Source organism: Sinocyclocheilus anshuiensis, unplaced genomic scaffold (genome assembly GCF_001515605.1).
Source record: "Sinocyclocheilus anshuiensis isolate Anshui unplaced genomic scaffold, SAMN03320099.WGS_v1.1 scaffold534, whole genome shotgun sequence".
NCBI classification, from domain to species: domain Eukaryota; kingdom Metazoa; phylum Chordata; class Actinopteri; order Cypriniformes; family Cyprinidae; genus Sinocyclocheilus; species Sinocyclocheilus anshuiensis.
In genome coordinates, this window is record NW_015547712.1 from 204,354 (window position 1) to 209,938 (window position 5,585).

A 5,585-nucleotide genomic window follows, 5' to 3' on the forward strand; every position below is an offset into this window, starting at 1 on the left:
GAATATATATATATATATATATATATATATATAATGTATAAGTTAGCAATAAGACAGTGAAACTGGTTTAAAAAGACAGGACACAAGTGCGAATGCAAAGAAATAAAGAAACTGTGTTTAAAAACAAAATCAATTAACATTAAAATCATAAAAATATATTTAAAAATAAATAAATTAAATACATCAATGTTGTAGGGTGCTTCCTTATGTCAACACCTTATTTAATTTTAAAATGATATTAAAATCAAAGAAATGTATTTAATGATATAAAATTAAAATTAAATTAAATTAAAATTATATCAAAAAATTACAAACACACAATCATAAAGAAAATGTACTGTATAAATTAGCCAACCAGATGGGATCTTGGGATGGAATGCAAGTGTGAATGTACTAAAATAATTTTACCCTGTTTGAAATAAAATCAAATGTAATTAAAAATAATAATAAAAAATTACTTAAAGGGTTAGTTCACCCAAAAATGAAAATTAGCCCATAAATTACTCATCCTCAAGTCATCCTATGTGTATATGACTTTCTTCTTTCAGACGAATCCAGTCGGAGTTATATTAAAAATTGTCTTTGATCTTTCAAGCTGTTTAATGCCACTCAGCAGGTGTTGCATTGCTTCAGTCCAAAAGAAGTTAAATAAAAAGCGCCCATCCATAAAACAAAGTGTCTCACACGGCTCCGGGGGGTGAACAAAGGCCTTCTGTAGCGAATCGATTAATTTTTGTAAGAAAAATATCCATATTCAAAACGTAATAATCACTTTAATGTAGCTTGCGCTCACTGTTGTACACAGAAGCAGCTCCGGGAGGAATTTTCATTTTTGGGTGAACTAACCCTTTAAAGAACCTGTTTCCATTATGAAGAATAAAGCTTCCATGGATGTTCTTCATGGAAGCAATAAAGAAGCTTTATTTTTAAGGTTGTAGCGTCGTCAAACGGACAGTCTGTTCTCAAACAGGCCCGAACCCAACCTGCAGGGGCTTCACACTCATTTTTAGGGGAACCTGCCGAATGGCTTTCAGCTGAGAGCACTACAGTCAAATCAGCCGAAATATTCAATCAGCAAACGTGCAAGTGTCACGAGACGTGCAGAACTTTCAGACCGACGTGTGTTTGGATTTGCATGGAAATGTATCTCATAGATTCCTATAGGCTCTCATCACAGGAGCGAATTGCTGACCCCGTTAAATTCAAAGGAGCACACAGCAGCCCATTCCCAAACACGACATGTGGACGTGCTGGGAATAAAATATGGAAAGGTTCAGCATCTGAGGCTAGACATCATCATTATTTCATGCGGTGACAATGCATGCAATTTACAGATGGTTTGCTTTGCACAGCACAGAATCTGTCAGGATCAAAACTTGAGCCTCACACATGACAGCAATGCATGGAAATGAAGTTTGATTTGAGGCAAAACAGCATCTGCATTAAATGTGTCCTTATTTCCTGGAATGAAACACATCCTATAGATCTATATGGGGTGGGACTGCTCAGCAATCCCGTGCAATTACTAAACTCTAAACAGTTAAACATGTTCTTCAGACTTACATGCACGTGGCGTTTATCAGCAGTCTTCAGTCTGAGATCAATCGATCAGTCTGAGCCGCTCAGCCGGTCCCGGCGCTGGAGACCCGCAGCATTTTCCTCCCGTCCTGCTTGGCTCTCTCTTCAGTCTTCACTGATGGAGTTGGAGTTTGTAGCGGCTCCGCACTAGTATCACTTCAGACTGACGTGCGCCTGAACCAATGGAGCTTCGCCTGCTGATGGAGCGCAACAGCGGCCCAGAAATGGGAGGAAGCGCAGGGTGATGTCATTGAGAGCCAATCAGCAGAGAGTTCGGTGAAAGCGGTTTAAAGAGACGGGACGCGACTCGAGTGTGAATGCACTGAAATAGCAGTAATGAATAAAGAATTAAAATGAAAAAGAATTAGAATTAAAATAATAAAGTAAAATAATTATACTGTTTAAAAATACAATTATACAATAAAGTAAAAATTATATTTTTTGTAAATGTATCAATGTTGGAGGGTCCTTCATTATGTCAACACCTTAACAGCAAAAATGTTAATATTTATAAAAAATAAAATGCTAACAGGAAAAGAATATATCATATAAATTCAGAAGATGGTGAAACTGGTTTAAAGAGACGGGACACAAGTGTGAATACACTGAAATAGTAATAAATAAAGAATTAAAATAAAAATGAAATAGAATTAAAATAATAAAATAAAATAATGATACTGTGTTTAAAATTAAAATGATACAATGAAGTAAAAATTATTTAAAAAATAAATTTAAATTAAAAAAAATGTTCAATGTTGGAGGGTTCTTCATTATGTCCACACCTTTAAAGCAAAGATTTAAATATTTATTAAAAATAAAATGCTAACAGGAAAAGTATATATCGTATAAATTAGCCAATCAGAAGATGGTGAAACTGGTTTAAAGAGACGGGACACAAGTGTGAATGCACTGAAATAGTAATAAATAAAGAATTAAAATAAAAATGAAATAGAATTAAAATAATAAAATGAAATAATGATACTGTGTTTAAAAATACAATTATAAAATAAAGTAAAAATTATTAAAAAAAAATTTAAATAAAAAAAACATTTTCAATGTTGGAGGGTCCTTCATTATGTCAACACCTTAAAAGCAAAAATGTAAATATTTATAAAAAAATAAAATACAGTAACGCTTTATTTAAGGTGTCCTTGTAACACATACTTCAAATTATAACAACAACAAATTACACATAATTACATGCAAGTAACTGTAAGACAAACCCTAATCCCAGCCATGTGGTAAGTACATGTAGTTAATTAATATTACTCAGCACTTAAATGTATTACACTGTAACTAGGACACATTAAAATAAAGTTTTTTATTATTATATTAATTTCTTTTTCATCATTTTTATTTTATTTTCAAACACTCTTTCATTATTCCATTGCATTCACACTTGTGTCCGGTCTCTTTAAACCCATTTTATACAATTTATTTATACTAATTTATACAATACTGTATATTCCTTTTCCGTTAGTATTTTAGGTTACACTTTATTTTAAGGTGTCTTTGTTACAGTGTAACTATACAGTTAAGTACTGAGTAATAGTAATTAACTACATGTACTTACTATATGGTTATGGTTAGGATTAGGGTTACTTGCATGTAATTATGCACAATTAATTGTTATTATAATAGAAAGTACATGTAACATGTGTAACAAGGACACCTTTAAATAAAGTGTTACCAAAGTAAATCATAAATGTTGTATGGGGTCCTCCCTTATGTCAACACCAAAAATTAAAATAGCTATTACAAATAAAGTACAAACATAAAGAGGAGAAACTTTGTGTAATGTGAAACTTGATACCATGTTTAAAAATAAAATCAAATATAAAAAATGATAAATAAATAAATAATGAAAAAAGACAACGTTTTTGGATCATTATTTATGTCAACACCTTAAAAATTAAATGTAAATATAAAAGAATATTATAATATAAAAGATAAATTAAAAATAAATAAATAAAATAAACATGTTCAAAATGTTAAAATATAAAATATGCTAAAATGTCAATATATATCAAAATATAAATGTTGTCTTTCTTATGTTAACAACCTAAAGGCAAAAATAGGCTAAAATAGTCATTCAAAAACACAGAAGGAGAATATTAGTATAATAACTGTATAAATTGTAATAATTTTTAAGTATGAAAATGTCAACATACAGATTCTGACAAACATTATCTAACACTAAACAGATAACTTAATGCATTAAAATATTATGAAACTATGAGTCATGTATCAACAACTCATATTTGAATGCACATCACCTACTCATCTGAACATTCAATAACATGAAATGACTTATTAATGAAGGTTATTATGTAGTGTATGCAAAATAGCACTGATTTGTCAGGGACTGACTGGTGTTGAGTGGAGTCCCATATAAAGCCCATGACTGCTGTTCGTCTATAAGAGGCTTGTTCTCACATAAGAGCAAGGCCACAGTCACAAATGTTATATCATGTGTAAATGACTCATCTGTGACTAATGTGAGCTTTATTCATGATCTCACGAGTACGTTCACCAAACAGCTTCTTATAACACATGGGAGTGAGTGAGGTGAGGTTTGACACTTAATGATTTCTTATGTGTTTGCAATAGAAAGCATGGCATATAGATTTAGTTGTTAAAATGAGGTACAGTGTGAGTTGAGGTGACTGACTTTACGTTTGCCTCTCCTAAAAACGCTGATCTTGTTTTATTGCCCCGGTAGAAGCATAACATTCTATTTAGATGTGTGCATGTGAGTGTCTGTCAGTGGAAAAACTGACGTCATGCGGTATTTAGAGGCCTGAAGAACAGGAAGCGAACAACCACTTCCTCTTTTGCAGAGGCGTTTTGCTCGGGCCCTTTTTTCACAGTAGAATTAGTTTCATTATTCTCAATGGCAATTCTCATTAGACTCTCATTGCTGTAATACAGTCGTTTGCATTTGAATCAGCATCGTTTAAAGGCAGTACAGTATGGGAACTCATTACAGCAATGCCAAACAACATTTACATGGAAAAAACTAATAAAATGTAAATAATTTTTAAATATGCAAATATGCTGGTCACAAGTCTGGAATGATTATGATTTTTTTTATATTTCTGAAAGAAATCTCATACTCACCGACGCTAAAAACAGTATGAATTATTCACAAAATCAAATATATCACTATTTATTTTATGCTGCTTTACATTTATTACTACATTATTTTGTGATAATTAAGATTTTGTTTGTTTTTGAAAGATATCTATTATGCAAGTATTGATTATTAAAACGTGCATAATAGATATCTTTATAATTATTGTAATTATGTATTCGATATATTTATAAAAAAGTATATATTTTATGCTGATTTACATTATTATTACTCCGTAATTAAGAAATTGTAATGTTTTTCAAAGACATCTTTTATGCTCACATTATCAGTAAAACAATATTTTAATACATTTTATGCTGGTTTACACTTATTGCATTATTAATAATTAAGATTTGTAAAAATGTTTAAAAAAAAACGCTCGGACCACAAAAGCTGCATTTATTTACAGTGAAACAGTATTGTGAACTACTATAAAATTAAATATTATCAAAATTAAAAATGTATTAAACTTTAAAAATGTTAACAATATTATTATTAATAAAACTGTATTACCAACACTTCATTTTACTTACATGCATGCATAAACAGGAGATTTTAGGAGGTAAATACATAGGAATACAATCATGACAACAAAAACATTTTCTTTTTCCAAATTTAATGACATATTTTTATTTATTTATTTTATTTATGTGGCATGTTTTGTTTTTTCTCCCCCCCAGCCATAAAAACTTTTGGACTTCTGATGATGGACCTGTACGCCTGATTAAAACTGGATCTGAATGAAGTTGAATCTTCTCTGAGACATTGATTCAGAGTCCATGAACATCTTGCTCAGCATCAGTGTTGTTCAGATGGTCAAACCTGCTACACGTGACAGAGATGCTGTCAACAATCTCCCCACAAACCATCTGTC

At 31.0% G+C, this 5,585-nt stretch overlaps 1 protein-coding gene across 1 annotated transcript in view; it reads right to left on the minus strand.

The window, feature by feature from the left end:
- The window catches only part of LOC107704023 (dual specificity protein phosphatase 10-like), a 71,172-nt gene extending 69,496 nt beyond the window's left edge, over positions 1 to 1,676 (minus strand). The window contains exon 1 of the mRNA XM_016506856.1: positions 1,564 to 1,676. The gene's annotated coding sequence lies outside the window, so the exon portion shown is untranslated. The remainder of the gene's footprint in view (positions 1 to 1,563) is intronic.
- Between the last annotated feature and the right edge of the window lie 3,909 nt (positions 1,677 to 5,585).